At 38.8% G+C, this 18,199-nt stretch overlaps 1 pseudogene; it reads right to left on the bottom strand.

Annotated features, from left to right (window-relative positions):
• The window catches only part of LOC122800490, a 36,269-nt pseudogene extending 18,693 nt beyond the window's left edge, over positions 1 to 17,576 (bottom strand).
• Between the last annotated feature and the right edge of the window lie 623 nt (positions 17,577 to 18,199).

Raw genomic sequence — 18,199 nt, 5'->3', positions numbered from 1 at the left:
TCCTATGATCCTATGGTCTGTTTACCATCTATTTTTGCATGCTGACAAATATTGCACCCTCTTAGAATGACAACAGAAAATAAGCCAATTATTAAACTCAGTCATCTTTTGTTCATACTGTGGCATCATCCTAGAAGAAGATAAAATACTGCTCAATGCTAGGCTCATACCAGCCTGGGACACATATTCCAAGAGCTCTGTGATGTCTCTCTTCGTATTGTCAAGGAAGTACTTTGATTTTATTAATTTATCCAAAGATATGTTGGTAATATTCTGTCCTGGGTAACCAAAACATCATTACAAGTTTGGTGCAATTCTTTAAGTGGTGGGTATAATAACCAGGCATATTGTTTCTATGAGATGTTTAATCAGATTTTTGACTTTTGTCCACTTAATTAAGGATCTTGCTAAGGCTTCCTTTATATTAGCCTGAGTCTTACTCTAAGAAGCAGTGATTGGCTGCAGGTTAAGATCTCATGTGCTGAAGGCTTTGTGTATGATGTCTGTTGCTGATTGTGTGGGTTCTGTCATGGAGCTGCAGGCCACTCCTACTTGTACTGGAAGACAATTCTGGACAACTGTTAGGTGGTGAGTAAGAAAGGAAAGAGTTCTCTGATTTAATGAGTCATCTTTTGATGTGCCAGTCATACTGTTTAAGGCAGAATTTGAAGGATGGTCCTCAGTAATAACTATGTAATATGGACTATATATATAGAATCCATGGATGAATATGGGCACCTATGACCCTCATGAATATGTTATAGGGTAGAGTACAATTGGTATAGCAATTAAAAGACAAGAATACAGAGTATGGAGGCAGCTAGGACAAGAGGATGTTAAAACTTACCATTAAGTTTGACAGAGAAAAGCAATCCTGATTACTTATGACAAGTTAGAAGTATTTTTCTGTGGGATAATTGAAGGGAGTATAGTGAAGTTGACTGTTTGTGCTCAGTATAAATAAAAAGCATTTCTGAGACTGCTCTTGAAACCTGGATTTTTATTCAAAAGTTACAATGTTGGCACATCACAGTTATAGTATCTTAATGGATGTTATGGTGAAGGTGGTGATTACAGAGAAGTCCAAACAAATACCTTATTCATGGCAGACGTTAACTACCCTCTATAGATTGGGAAACATACACTGCCTCTAACTCAGAGGCACAATGTTTCCTGGACATTAACAACACAAGCACCTCGGACCACATAGTGCACAATCCAACCAGAGGATCAAACATACTGGACCTAGTGCTCACCAAGAAGGGTGAGATTTGCACCCCCCCACCTTTGTCATGTCCTCATTTGTGAAGTTGGACCACATAGCTGTGTCTCTTGGAATAAAAATCTACCCAGAAAACCAACTAAACCCGTAACAGTTAGAAACTATTCTAAAGCAAACTACATCATATTAAGTAACAGTTTGTCAAAATGTATGGCTCCCCAAAACCTTTTGAATGTAACTACCTATGCAGAATTATTTACAGAAACACCTTCCAAACAGAAAAATGGCTGTACTGAGTTGGCCATACTTACCAGAATTAATCCCAGATATAACACCATAAACAATCCCCGCTGGAATAATCCTGACCTTAGCAGGGTATATAATAAAAGAAAAAAAATGTCAAGGCCAAAATCAGAAAGAACAACTCATAAAGAGACAAGAGGTCTCTGATTCAACTAAACAAAAAACTAATATGCTTAATAAAGTCCATCAAGGTCAATTATGAGGTCAGTGTAGCCTCCCAGACTATGGCTCATCACAAGGTCTTCTTCAGCTATGTCAGGAATCTTACAGGTTCATAGATTCATAGGTTGGTACTAGGCTATCGGCCTAGGGCCTATACAAGCCTAGCCATAACAATTCCCTGGATATTTCTTTCCACAATATTTAATTCTCTGGACCCCTGTCTAGCAGGGCTACTGACATGATCCCCGGGGTGAATTTCCTATCTCCCATCCAATCGTCAAGGTTCCTTTTGAAGAGGGCCAAGGAGGCACTCTGCTTGACATGTATGGACAGTCCAGTCCAGAGTATGGGGGGTCTCTGGGTCAGGAACCTATCCCTCCAGCATGTTTTGTTCATTGTGATGACAAGGTTTAGATCTCTGGAGCATGTGGCTCTGAGGGATTGGGATTTCTTTAAGTGGAGCATGTAGAACAGCTCAGGGTTTGACATGGCCTTGTATGTTAAGCAGAGATCGTCTCTGAGTAGACGATATGCCACAGAGTATAGCTGGAGTTTTTTTAGATGGTCAGCATAGGGCATCTGCTTTAGGCCTGTGATTCTTTTAATGAGGTATTTCTGCAGCCTTTACAGCTGTTACAGATGTCTTGTGAGGTATATACTAAACGGGGCGTTGTACTCTATAATGGATCTAATAAGGGATGAGTACAGTGGGACAATGACCTCCTTTTTTCTGGATGAGAAACCCTTAGTGATGAGGTATGCCACATAGAAGGATTTCCTGACTGTTGTGGCGATGTAGTTATTGAAGGTGAGACCACTGTCCACCTGTGTCCCTAAGTCTCTCATCACACTTTCGGTGTTTAGTGTACTGGCACCTATGTGGTAATTCATGGGTATATGTTTTTCCCAAAGGGGATAACTATACATTTCTTGGCATTAAGCTTGAGCCCATGGCTCTGACACCAAGCATCTGTTTCTGTAAGGCCCTTTTGTAGAATATCTACATCATTTGGGGATTCAATAATGGCTCCCAGTTTGCAGTCATCTGCAAACTTTGTTAGCCAGAGTACCTTAGTGTTGGCCTGTACTTCAGAGAAGTAGATGCGAAACAAGAGCAGTCCTAGGACTGAACCCTGAGGTACTCCACTTGTCACTTGTCTGGAGCTGGATTTGGAGTCGGCTACTTTTACAGTGTGGGTTCTGTCAGTAAGCCAATTGGCAACCTATCGAGTGACATAGAGATTTATGCCCAGCTTAGTAAGTTTATCTATGATTCCAGAGTGGGGGATGGTGTTGAAGGCTTTGGTGAGGGCCAGAAAGGCTGTGTGGACTGCCTTACCCTCATCCACAGCTCTGGAGACTGATTCAAAGAAGTCAATCTGGTTCAGGAGATAGGATCGGCCCTTCACGAACCCAAACTGGGTGGGGTCCAGTGTTTGAAGGTTGCCAATGTCTTTGTTTATAAGTTCCATGATAATGCTTTCCATGCCCTTGCAGATCCGGCTCATCAGACTGATGGGATGGTAGTTCCCGGGATCCAAGGTGGATCTCCCCTTGTGGAGTGGGATAACTGTAGCTGTGCACCACTCAGTGGGCATGAAGCCTGAGGTGAGGCTATTATTAAACATGACACTTAGGTGAGGTGCCAGTTCATTTTTGTAGTTCATGTATTACACAGCCTGGGATATCATCTGGTCCCATGGGTACTGTATTCTTAGCTTTGTAGAGTGCTGTTTCTACATGTGTGGCCGTTATTACCAGAATTTGGCAATCTTTTGGTATTGAGATGGGCCCTTTATGGGGTGAGAGGGGGGTGAAGTTGGCACTAAATTGATCTGCCAGGATATTGGCAATATCCTTGGGATCAGTATATTTAATGCCATTCTATTGTAGCTCAGAGCATATCTGAGCTTTGCCATTTAGATTCTTGACATAACTATAGAATGCCTTGTGGTTGTCTTTGGAATCTTTGGCAATTTTATTTTTTAACTAGCTTTGGAGGATTTTATGAGGCATTTCAGCTTCTTACTGAGGCTGGTAAGGGAGTTTTTGCATCCTGGGATTTTCCTCTTTTATGCAACAGTTTCTTCCTTCTGTTATGTAGTTTGTTTATGGCAGGGGACCACCAGATTGACTTCCCTTTTTTGGAGGAGAGTATCTTGGTTCTATTTGGGATGGCACGATTCATGCAGGAGTGGATGTGCTCGTACAATGCCTCAGTGTAGGATTCAGCAGTCAAACTTTCAGATCCCATCTGCATGGGTGTCATTTCTGACTTGAGTAGCATGAAATTGGCTTTAGAGAAATTTTTTACGGATGTTTCCTTACTGGGGGGTGGGAGTGGGATAGGATGTCAAGGGTGATTTGCTTATGGTCAGACCTGACCAATGAGGAGGTGTCCACTGGTGTGGAGCATCTGTCTCCCATGTTGGTAATGACCAGGTCTAGGATACTGGATCCACTGGTGGGACAATGGATTAGTTGACCCAGGGCGTTGGAATTTATGAATTTCAAGAACTGTTGGTTAAAGGTGTTGGTACCCGAGTAGTTTTCCCAGTTAATGGCAGGGTAGTTGAAATCACCTAGTATTATGGTGATTGGTTGTATCTTAATATTTTCCAGTATGTTTAGAAAGGTGTAGTGAGAATCTTGGTGCATGGTGTGGGATCTGTAGAAAGCTATAATTTGGATTGCAGTCTTACCTAGTGTTAGTTGCACCTGGATAATTTCAGAAGCATTGTGTTGGGCAACTAGCCTGGAGGTGTGAATTTCCTTGGTGAATATGGATACTCCTCCACCTTTAGTGTATCAGTCTTGTATGGATGGCTGAAAAGTGTGGTAAGAGTTATAGCCTGGTATTGCAGGGGTGCTCTCTGGAGCCTTGAACCAGGTCTCAGTTACTGCACAGATATCGATGTTCACCATTTTTAGGAGTGCCTCGAGAGAGTGCATTTTGAGGTTTAGACTTCTAGGATTGAGTAGCATTACCTTCAGATTTTGCATGCTTGTGTCTGTTATGGTGGTGGTTTTGTCCTTTGAACCTTGCCTAAAAAAGGCACTATAGGGGTGGCAAGAGCTTTAGTCAGTAACCTGAATCCCAGGGGTGACAGGTGCAAACCATCTCTGGCAACATTCAGCGGTGTGCTGAACTTATGGTAAATGGTGCAACCTTCACTGACCAGGATGATATAGCAAATCTACTGGTTGATAAATTTATCTCTAACTTCACCCACCCACCCACTACCCCATGTGAATTCTCTTCTAGCATATCCCCCAGCTATCAACAGGGACTAAGCCCTTGCTGCTCTTGCTAAGGCCAAAAACACTGTTTCAGTGGGCCTCGACAATATCCCCGGTTGCCTGATAAATAGCCTAAAACATGACCTATCAAGTCCACTTGAGGCACTGTTCAACTACAGCTTCAAAAGAAGTTACATTCCTGGTGAATGGAAGGCCGCAATGGTCATCCCTCTTCATAATGATGGACCATCAACCCACCACCAGATACTGCAGACCCATCAGTCTGACAAGTCTAATATGCAAAGCCATGGAATGAATTGTCATAGAAATGATTAACAAGGACATTAGAAATCTACAGACACTGGACCCATCCCAGTTTGGCTTTGTTAATAGAAGGTCTTGTCTGCTCAACCATGTAGATTTATTTGAGAGGGTAACCAAGGTTATGGATAAGGGGAAAATGGTGCATATCACCTACATGGCCAAGGCATTCAGTAAATTATGCCACTCGGGTATTGTTGACATACTCTGAATAGTAGACATTAATCCCTACATAATTCACTGAATTGCTGGTTGGCTCACAGATAGGACCCAAAAAGTCAGGATTGGCGAGACTACTTCCACTAGAAAATCGGTCAGCAGTGGAGTACCCCAGGGATCCATGCTGGGCCTCTCCTATTTGGCATCTACTTCTCAGAAGTTAAATCAAATTCAAATGACATTGGCTTACCAAGTTCACAGATTATTGTAAATTGGGGGCTATCATAGATCCCCCCCCACAACACCAACATCCACCAAGAGTGTCTAACACTCTAACACTAACACACAGCTGCTGCCAAAGTCACAGATTAAAACTTAACATGAAGAAATGCATTATAGTACCTTTTGCGAACCTGAATATCCATGGTAATTATTCTATCAAATAAATACCCCTAAGAATTGATCTGATAGGCTCTGTGAACATATATAGACAATAATTTGGCCTTCAACCAACTTGCAGCCGAGATGGTAGGAAAACCATTCTATGTCACCCAACCCATAGCATATAGGTCCAAGAAAGTTATAGTACCACTCTACTCTACCCCTACCATCATTAAGTACAATGCCTCCTTTGACATGTACCTAACCAGGCACTAATAACAGTTGGAATGTCCTCAAAGGTTCCTCACCAGAAGAATCCAGGGTTTGAATACTGTGTCCTACACAGATTCCTTTCAGGCTATATCTTTCTACTCAGTGTCCTACAGGTTACTGAGAGGTGATCTATGTCTGGCATATAAGGCATCCTTAGATCAAGGTTTGACGAATCTCTTGCACATCTGCAAAACAAACTGCACTAGAAACACTAGATCCAAGGTCCTGAACTTTGTCTGTGAGATAAATAAAACATGCTAGAAAGACCAATATGTGTCCCAAAGTATCCCTGCTCTGTGGAATAAGCTCCCCATCAAAGTGAAGCAGAGTTCATACCTGATAAAATCCAAATGAAACCTTGATCATTAAATAAGAAATTGCAAATTTATCCTAGGTCTGGCCCCCATGTCTCTGATGGACAAGGGTCAACAGTTAGTAAATTAATCCCCAGCTAACATACCCCCCCCCCACACACACACACAACTCTTACCTACCTCCTTACTAACATATCCCACAATTCAGGCATGTAAGAAACATGGACACAAAAGTGGTTTGGGTTGCATGGCAAGGCTTGTAAAGACCCCTGTGGTCATTAGCCTAGTAAACACCTATCAACCTATGAACCTGTTAACCTATTTGCCACATTTCTGGCCTTAGTAGTGACTATAGCAGTCTTTGAGACAGCGGTTATGCATCCCCTGTGCTTAGAGATTAGTTGACACATTACAGAGAATTCATACATGCTGCATAATCAATAGGATTTGGTCAAATTCTTGATACATTATAGCCAGTTAGACATTACTGCATCTGTGGTTTGATTTATGGAATTTGAATGGGGGGATGAAATGGTTTTGAGAAGATGGTAAAAGAGAAATATTGGTGGAAGTGATTTCATTTGTTTCTTTTCTGAAAAGCAGTAGTTGGGGACTGTGGTACTAGTGTGGTATATGTTTGTGTGTGTGTGCGTGTGTGTGTGTGTGTGTGTGTGTGTGTGTGTGTGTGTGTGTGTGTGTGAGAGTATATATATATATATATATATATATATATATATATATATATATATATATATGGATTTCTGTCAGATTATCACGTTTTTGGAAACTCAAACATCATATGGTCAAGACCATATATTCAGTTTTACGAAAACTCAAATGAAACAAACTAACCAAAATCTACATTTCTTCAGCAGGGCAACCCCCTCTGCACCCCTTGTAAATTATATATAACAACTCCAATATTGCAATACAATGTGGAAAAGGGTAAATTCCTTGATCCCCACTGTACCGCAATCTCCATACAAATAGCTTGAATTTCTGTAAAATCAAACGTAAGGTATATGAAGTCTGAGTTTCTCCTCTAACATAAACCCTTATACATCAGATATTATGAGCAATTTCCATTCACATTTATTGATAATACACATTTTTAATCAGGTGGTTTCTCGTTGTAGGATATCATGGTTGCTCAGTTTTTTGAATGTTATGATCTGATAACTTTGTTTTTTATTTTGAGATAGTTAGGCCCTTATTGTCTTCTTATGGTTAACTATATCGTTGGGTGCTATGTCTTCTTTTCATTTACTTTTCAAATGATCTTATGTTATTAGGACTCTATATATTTTTAGATTTTTATGATTGTTTTAGGTATTCGTTGTTAATGGGAACATTGCAAGACATGTTCAGTAAGAACTTTGGCTGCATTAAATCATATGGCTTGTAATCATATGGCTTGTACTTTATGAATGGCTATCACTTCAGTGGGTGTGTATGTTCTTTGTATTGTGATTGTTTTTTTTTATTTTTTAAATTTGTGTTTTCATTAGAGTTGTAACAAATATCTGAAGAAGGCCACTTATCCTTTCACAATAATGTTTATCTCTGTTTTAGCTGTGGTGACCTTGATTTTTTTTTTTTACTTATTTTATACATTTAAGTACTTGGCCTTGGTGACCCCATCCCTAGTCTTGCTACATTTTCACACACACACACACACACACACACACACACACACACACACACACACACATATCTATCTATCTTCTAGATGGTGGAGACAGATAAGTTATACAGGTTTCACTTCATAATCTCGAATTACTGAAATCCCAAATTTCAGTAACCAGAGACTACAAAGTCGAACCATTCACAATACTGAAATCCACAATCCCGAATCACACAATCACGAACATACATACACCATGTACCACATAACACACACACCATTCCACCCACAGCACACAAACCACACAACCCTACACTACATATTAGCAGGGGGGCAAGCCTTCCTGCACCACCCCACACCCCCCTACTTATATATACCAACTCCGAGGTCGCACATAACATAAAAAAAAAAACTCACACCACTCCATCCTTCATTCGCTCGCACACAAATACATGTCACACATACATAAACATCAACAAATCCAACACTCACACTTACACGCCCATACCCTTACCCACACATACAACATACAAAAACACACACAAGCACTCACCCACCTGCAATCTCAGGCACCATAACACTATACGTGACATACCGGAAATGCATAAGCAAGGATTTGAGGTATTCAAATTCGCTCTTATGCACTTTTGGCATTCTGGTTTTCGCCTTCATGGTCTCAAGTTACTGAAATTCGGGATTTCAGAAATTCAAGATTATGAAGTGTAACCGTTATACAACATTGTTTTCTGTGACAGGCTAAAAATCAACAGCAGCTTGTGAATTTTTACACATATGTGGTTAGCAACACTGATATGGGCTTGTCTGAAAGGCATGCATGTTTATTTGCGGAGACAGGTGAAATCTTTTAATTCAAGGAAGGAATGTGGGGTTCAATGGAATGAGTCATCAATCACTTCTTTTTTTGCAAACCTGCAGAGAAAGGAATTCTGTTGATGGTAAAGCTATTATGAACCTATGTCATATGAAAGCCATGTTATAGCTGATGAGAAATCACAGGGGTTTTTGCTATTAGAATGCAAAATTTTTGTTTGAGATGTGTAACATTTTTAGAAAAAGCACTTTCCTCACATGTAAGATTACAGGAGAAAGTTTATAAGTGACTGATAAAGTAAAGTTTACTAAAGTCCAAACACATTGCTGAAATGCATAATGAGAAAAGAGTTATGAGGATACCTAGCAGCAAAATTTAAGCATATATGAAACAAGCCATTATGATGTGAGGATATGAAAAAAAACTCCTGCCATCATATATGGTGATAATCATTTATTATTTGTGTTCAATGTACATGAAAAGTGACCCTTGATGACTGGCGGATGCCTCATGAAGAAGTATCTGTTATTGTCAGGTCTCATTGTTATCATCTGATGAATATGTAGGTTTAATTTCTCCAAGTCTTTGGGGTTTCTAATGCCTTGAGGGAAACGGAGCCCATTCCTATGTCAGAGTATGATTAAAGTTCATGAAATCAGTATAGTTTCAATCTCTGATTTTAGACACAAGTGTTCTTCGCAGCATCTGCAATGTGCCCAGAACTGTTTTCCTCTGAAATTCATGTAGTGTTAGGTATAATAAAGTACCTGATACCATCTGACCATTTGCTTGTGGTAGTTTATGTCTTGGGCACTTCCTTTCTTAACTAATTCAGTACCATTTAAATAAAGCTGCCCAGTAATGAATCTGACAGGTTGGAAATGTTTAGAGTGCTTTGGCCCATTTACTTGCTAGAGTTTTCAGACAGTCTGATATTATGCCAGTTCTCCTATCTCTGCATTGGTTTCTGGTAAAATAATGTGCCATCTTGAAGGCTCCTCAGTTGGTTTTATATCGTCTGCTGGCATCCCTCATGATTAAAATGAAAACATCAGTGATGTATTTTTCTCAGTAGGCTTTGGACTTGTGGGGAATACAATTGTGGCAGTTTCAGGCATGTATCACCATAAAGAGTTTTATGGGGTATCCTATAATGTACCCTTTCACTGCTTATGGTGACCTTTTTCTAGCTTGACCTTTTAATTTAATTAGTCGCAAGGAATGTAATAAATTAACAATTATGTTAGTAATAAACTGACATGAAAATCAGAATATGCAAAGTCTTAACATTCAAAATATTCTTCTACCATATGAAAAGTATAACACCAACCAGAAATCACCTATTCAAGAGATTTCTGCTACCAACAAAATATATAGTTCAGTCAATGTTTTGATATCAGCATAGGTGAAGAAATCAACTTTGCGAATTTAAACTTTCACTAACTGGAATCCCCACTTTTGCAGGCAGTCATACTAACAAGATACTATTATCTTGCAGGGTCTTACATATATTATGATATTCTCCTATATCATTTCAGGTCAAAATATTGAAAAACATTCCCTCACATGAGGGGGGGGGGTCTAGCTCTACAGTGTACTTGTGTTTTTAAAACACAGAACTATTTAACCTATCAACTTCAACATTAATGGACACAATTCTACAGGTGCAGAAGTAGAAGCTGCCATTGTCCATGTCATTCTCTAGTTATTAAAATAGTTGCATTTGATAACATAGAACCAGCATTTTGAAATCTATTTACATGTATCCTGCATGTTAACTATTTTAGTGAGACAACATTTGCAAACATCCTACACCCTTTTAAATATTAAATAATGGGAAGTATATTAGTAATCTCAGCAGTAACTCAGCACATTTTTTACTTCGTAACAATGTGTCATTATTTTTCCTGTTCTCATTATATAGTCTATTGGGCATGAGGTACTTAGACAGTAAAGGTCGTTCTAAATAAATTCCTATTCCTGAACAGAAAAGAGTAATTTCTCTTTATTTTCCTATCTCTTTTGCAAATGAGTTTATAGATCCACTCCTTTCCTCTCCCATAAACCTTTGTAACTGCTGCTGGCTCTTGCTTTGATAATACATTGCCATTTCTCCCATGGGGTAGTATTCCTAGACACTTTGACCTTTTGTTGACACTCCTTCTGTATATCCATCAATGGTTTGCAAACAAACCATTGGTCTACTGGGATACCATATTCTTAATTAATGCTGTCAACCATTTCTGAAATCTAGAGGTCTGTTTCCAGTAATACACTCTGTGTGACTCCCAAAGTGTCTGCATCTATAAAGGTATAATCTTCCTCGTTGGTGAGTTAAACCATATTATCTTCCTTGGCCACATTTCTTACATAGTCCTCAACACACCCATGACCTATAGATTGTACTAAACTAAATGTTATTGTATATATGGAACATGTCAATATTTACCCTCCAGCAAGCACAGGTATCAATCTCTGTCCTCCGACAGGCATATGTAGAGATAGCTTGGAAAAAGAAATATGCGTACCATGTGGTCAAATTATTATGCTGACAAACAATACTTTAACTTAATATATACCATGGTGGTCACTACTCCAGGGTAAATTCCTAACTGCATACAAAGTGTGGGCATTACTATAACCTTAGACATGTATTCTGTCAATGATGGACATAAATTTGAAAAAACTGCCTTTATATTGGTTCTTAATTTCTTCTTCTTCTGGTCCCATAAGATTAATTGTATGTATGTTTTCCAGGTACTCATCACATGTAAACCTAGATACTTAGGATATAATGCTTGCTTAATTCATTTTGCAGGTTCGGTCAATTTCCTGCACACTGGCTCAGTAATGTTATGTTTTGATTTCTCTCCAGCCCTACCCTGTGAAGTGATCTTTAGGAAAGCTGGCAGAGATGGTAATCTTTAATTTACCTGGGAGGCTTGTGACTGAGCTGCCCCAGGCACTTACAGAAAACAGAATATAAAAGGGAAAGAAATTAAAAGAAGGCAAAAAAAAAGAGAAAGAGCAAGAGAGAGAGAGAGAGAGAGATTGGAACAACAAAAGGACTCACAGGTGTTAAATTCTTAACTCTTTTATTTAAATGACTCAAAAATGAGAGCAGTAGCACTGTATTCTTAAATACAAGACTGTCAAAAGCCAATTATATGTTTCACAATTACTTATTCATCCATCCATGACCCCTTTTCCCATTTTTGCACATGGGGTCAGGGTGTCAGTTCCGCAGTGACAATCAACTAGACCAATACTTGTTGAGCTTCAGGTATACATTTATTGGCATCACTGCATTTGCTGAGATATGACTGAATAAATACATTTGTTGAGATTTCTGTGAGTTCATGGTAGAAAATCAGCGAAGTAGAAGGAAATCTACTATATGAAATGCCATAAACCATCTACAATTAAGTAGTGTAGCAGTAAATACTGACAAGTACTGCTTGGGGGTGAAGTACGTAGAAAATATCCATAGTACATTTCCTTCCACTTCATTGATTTTCTATAATAATCCCACAAATTTCAACAAATGTACTTATTGACTACTTACTGATGCTGTAAGTATAACAACCTGACAAACTGAAATCTGTTATGTAATTATGAAATGCTATTTTATTTTTGGGTCTATATTATAACCTTGAAGGTTTAATACTTTGAATGCATAAAGATCGAACTTTATGCATCGAAGTCTTAAACCATTGAACGGTTATAAAAAAACTAAAACAAAAAAAATTAAACTAAAGTGTTTATGCAGGGGTCAAGCCCCCCTGCACCCCCAAACCCCCCGCTACTTAAATATACCAACTCCGAGATCTCACAACATTGAAGTAAATGGAAATCTCCCCTTACAGAGATTTCCGTTTAAACATTCGATGCTGTGCGCTTTCGGTAATCTTGTGTTGACAATATCATGTTCGATATTGTCAGACTTCGAGATTTTGATATAGACCTTTATTTTTATGCTATACACATAGTTATTTCCATACTTACAAGGTCATGAAACCAGTCAAGCCACTGTCCACTGAAACTGGTCTTTATCTTGAGCCACTTCCTCAGGAGCTGTGGAGATAGGAGAAAAATAGAAGAGGAAGAGAGTTGGTTACTGATCACGATTGTGTGCCTTGTGCCTTAAAGGACTGCAGGTTTTCATATTTCTACTAGGTTTGCTAATAAAGCTTAAAGTGTAATGCTCATGTTCTAAAGCAAATGCAAATAACAAACTTTTGGAGCTGCATATAGCTTCTTTGCCATATACAATACCAAATTGCACCATTTTTGATGCAAAATGTATATTGTTTTTGTATTTCTGTTTTGCTATTAGGAACAGCCTCCTGAATATTTTTTGTCAGAGCAGAAAATCCCATGTATGACATAATGAAAGACTGAAGTCACAGTGCCTCCCTACCTCAATAAATGCATAGACTGACTTATTCTATGTTAAATATATCAGAAGCAGATTTTTCCTAGAAAGACTATTTGCCAGCTAGTTCTTGCAGATACATCTCACACTGAAAATTAACACATAATGTCGTAGTGAAACCACAATGTGAGTAAAAAGCTGCTCCTATAAAGAGGTAAGTTGGTTTAGGTTACCAACAGTGCTATGCAGGCGTATGTTAATCATTGCTCAGTACCCACCATGACATAATTTTGTGGGTGTGGCTATAGAAAAAAAACTGAGGAAACAGTGAAACTAAAAAAAAAAAAAAAAAAAAAATCAAACAGCACACTATAATCATTTTTTTTTTTTTGCAAAATTATTAGCATTTTTGCCTTGAGGTGTACAACTGGAAATGAAATTAATTGGAAATCCATGATGCTTCCAAATATGATTAATACACTTTAAGGTGTGACAGCACCTCCCCCCATTCCTTCATGTTATCATGTACTCCATTTTTGTTGTAAATGCAGCATGGATCTCTGTAAGTGCATGCAGAGTGAACCATAAAGAAATAGTGATATAAAAATTATGGCTGTAAAACTGAGAAAGTATACATTCTGTAAAAACTGATTTTTCTGCATGCCTTTAGTGCAATGAGGAAATTCTGCATGACTTACAGGCACTGAACATTCCCAAGTTGATACATTCAGAGGCACCAAGTAAATTTGCTGAGAGAAGGACCTGTATAGACATTTACCTATTGATGAAACATTTGCTACCATGGCTACCTCAGCAGATAGTCATTTTTATGAGGGCAGAGTCTTACAGGTGTTACTTTGGTTGCAAATAACTTCCAAGTGTGCAGTCTAAGTTGCAAGGAATTATTGCAATTAATGTCCATCTTCTATGATATTGCAATGATGTCATTATTATTTATTAACTATTTCATTAGTCATGGCCTAAAACATTGCAATTTTAGCTAAGACAAAACAAATTAATAATATGTATTCCAATAGCCTCTCCTCATCTCCTTCCCTCCTCATGCTATGAAGTGGGATGCCTCTGCATGTAGCATTTGCATAACCTGAAAGTTCTGAAAATCCTTAATACTTAAAATAACAGTTCACATCTCTCAGAGAAAGGTGCTGGACTTGGGTTTTGCAGAAACATATCGGTCCGCCTTCAAAGGAGCTTTGGAGATATGAGAAAAACAGGAGAAAATGAGAGTAGGTTACTGATCATGGTTGTGTGCATTGTGTCTTAAAGACCTGCAACTTTTCATGAGACAAACTAGGTTGTGAGCATATTAATCCAGCACAAGTGATAGCAATAATAGGATACAACACTCTGATTGAACTGCAATGTGAAACAAATGCAGCAAGTGAAAAGTTTTCCATCAATTAATTTAAATCTGAATATGATATGGCAGCACTCCCAAACTTTCACAATAGCTATAACCCTGAATCAGTCTCACTGACAGTTATATAATTTTTCTTGTTTGCTGAATCTAAGAAGATCTAATAGTTTGCAATATATATAAATACACATATATGTGCAGGTGTGTGTGTGTGTGTGTGTGTGTGTGTGTGTGTGTGTGTGTGTGTGTGTGTGTGTGTGCTGATGTCATGAAACATGTAAAAACTCAAAATATCTAAAAAACTGAAATCACAAAACACTGAAACTTATACTATTGAATAACAAGATATTGAATAATTGTATCTAACAAAAAAATCCCCCATATTATGCACCCTAACTACAAAACCAAGATCAGGTGTTGTCTTGGAAGTAGTACTATTAGGGAGATGGTTTAGTAATCTAATGACATGGATTATGGGCAGGGGTAGGGTTAGGATTAGCACACATGAGTAAGGTGGACAGGGGAGCACAATCATGTACTTTAATGTATTCCATTGCCTTAAGGCCCAGGTTCAGAATGAGGTTTAGAAGTATGAAGCAGAGACTACTAGGGTGTGATATCAATGATCCTAGCCCCTTACACCTTGCACAGACACAGGCTGGATGTAGAACAGCATAGGAATGCACAGACCAAATGGCATATTCAGCAGCATCGCTTACTGAGCCTGATGCTCACACAGTGAGTATAAGCATGCATGAGCAAAGGGTAGCTCATCTGCAGCAGTATGTAGGCAGCTATGCTGATAATAGTGGAGTTTAGTGTGGCAGGTTCACGATTAGCCTCTAATGTACTGATAAGGCAGAAAATATTACAATATTTGCATGCTTCTATCTGTAAAGTTTTGAGATGTGTTGGTACTGTATTCAGTGCTGCCTATTTTATAATTACATGTGCAGTGGCTTACTGTAGATACTGGTCTCTGGCAAATAATAAAAAAGCCAACACTACAGGCAACCTTCCTGTAACTGAGGAATGGAATACATGGCAATTTAATTAATAAACACTTTACCACATCTTTACAGCAAACACTATATATGCCTACATTTTACTTTGCACAGTCTTACATATAGTACAGGAGATAAATGCATAAGACAGACTGTACTACAAGGGAAAGACAAACCCATAAATCTTAATTAATTCTTTGTTGTGCTTGTGCTTTTTAATTAATTAATGAAATGCATGACCTGGAATTGACCGAAGTTACACAGATGGTGGAGGTGTAATTCCTTGCTGACATATACTTGCAGGTTAAAAACATTTTTGCAGAAGGAAGCAAAATACAGGTGAGACCATTTCAGCACTGAGGAGAATCACATCCTCATGAATGCACTAACAGCATATGAAATGTCATTTTGGAAAACAAGGACCAAAACAAGCAGAGAGAGAAAGAGAGACAGAGAGAGAGAGAGAGAGAGAGAGAGAGAGAGAGAGAGCTAAGGTGCAGAATCAAGTAGTGACTGTCATAAATAATATCAGTGGATAGAACCACACCTTGTCACAGTGTGTAATGTGTCAGAACTAAGTCTAGGCAGAATTCAATTGTCTGTTGCAGCACTATTGCTGGACCTTCCACAGTCCAGTCTTTAACACTGGATGAGATGTACCTTCTCTATGTAAAAGACACTGACATTGACACAAATGAGGATGCTGAAGGACACCTACAACATCCACTGTCAGACAATGTAGTGAAGGTTAGTGTTTAGATGGACTTGCTAAAGTCAGGACAGGTGTACTTGGTATGGTACCTTGTACATATAACTTTTACCTGTCTCATTTTCAGGTGCTAATAACAGTAACTGCATCATCGTCTACAGCCATTCTGCAATCAACATCAGCCTGCTGTGATGCAATGCAACATGCAGATGTTTCTGGTGCTGGTTTTGTGAAGCAATATGTCAAGATGTGGTTAATGTGACCTGAGACAGTTAAATATGACACTGCATGGTAAGTCTGACACTTTGACTATCTCAGGTCACATTAACCACATCTTGACATATTGCTTCACAGAACCAGCACCAGAAACAGCTGCATGCTGTATTGCACCACAGCAGGCTGATGTTGATATGTGACTGGCTGTAGATGATTATGCCACTCTCATTCTCATGACACATCCTCTGGTCAGAGGCACTTAGTCTAAAGTGCAGTGGCAGGGCCCTTCTATCCTGCAGTAGGTAAATAACTCAGTAGGCAGCGATAAAGACCCACACCCTGTGCATAATGAAGAAATGACATTATAACAAGGGCGGCATGATGTAGCTTAATACATTCTTCTTCTGCACAGCCTGAACCCCATGATGAAAAGTCTACCCTTTCAGAAGTAGCAGTACCCACTTTCATAGTTGTGCGCAGGTGTGCCAGGCAAAGACTTATTTCACAATTAGCTCCAGAGACATGCAAGGCTTGTCTGCCAAGCAGCAGATGTGCCATGACATAATTTAGGCTCAGTCTACTTTCACTGAAAATCAGGTAGAGTTGGTTAGAGGGCTACAGGGTACACATAAGGAAATTCACCAATATGTGGGACTGTTGGATGATCTTTATGTGCAGTACGGTTACACACATGATATCCATGTACGCTTCTATGCGCACCCTAGTAAGGACTTACCAGTTACACATTGTGGACATATCTGGACATGGACAAGGGAGTGTCTGCATATAAAGTGAATGAGTGGACTTTATAAAGCATGTGTCACAAAAAGGGCTGCAGGCATTCATGTGGTATCCCTGAAGAAGAAGAAAACAAAGGCAGTCCTCCAACCTCATCACACTTTCACAGTTCATGATAGAACCCCTCAGACAAGGTCTTGCTTCCACAGCACTAAGTAAATATCAGGATGTTTCCCTACATATAGATCAACTTATCATCAAGCACACATGTCAGTACTTGCTTACAGTCTATGGGATCATCATCCACTCTGTTATTGGGCGACATTGTGTACGACTTCTTCCGACTGTATAAAACTTCAAAGGTGCCTATATGAGCAAGTAGCTGCTGGTGGTTGGTGGGAGCTTCAGGTTGATCTTAGAGAGTTTTATTGGATTATTAGATTAAATGCCACTGCTGAACCAGGGTTTAACGACCATATTTCCCTGGTTCCTGTTCTAAGAAAAAGAGCTTTAAACATCTGAATTTTTATTGTATTTCGTATAATATATTATTTTTAATAATGTAAAATTCAACATTTTCTAAAGTTTTTTGTGTGTATATTTAAAGTACAAAGGTTTTTAGTGTTTTAGTGTCTATGTCTTTAAAATTGTGGGAGAATAATTGATTAATTGATTGTTTCATTGTATATAAAGGGTGTTGACTTGGAGTAATGTAATTTCTTCTGTTTCTTGTTCTGAGGAAGTCCCCGAGGTGTATACTGGGGAAGAAAGCACTTAACAATAAAGAGACTGGAGTAACATACTCTTTGTGAGCATTTTGTTTCATGTGTTGGGCTTATGGTGCAGCTACTTGCTCATATTGGCACCTTTGAAGTTTTATTAGTAGTTTTTTGGTGCCTTATCAAACGGATTTGTTGTTGTTATTGGTGTTTGAACTTCCGACTGGAT

Source organism: Protopterus annectens, chromosome 4.part0, assembly GCF_019279795.1.
Source record: "Protopterus annectens isolate FY-2018-M chromosome 4.part0, PAN1.0, whole genome shotgun sequence".
Classification (NCBI taxonomy): Eukaryota; Metazoa; Chordata; order Ceratodontiformes; family Protopteridae; genus Protopterus; species Protopterus annectens.
Note: the sequence above shows the minus strand (reverse complement) of the source record. Positions and strands in the feature narration are given on the sequence as shown.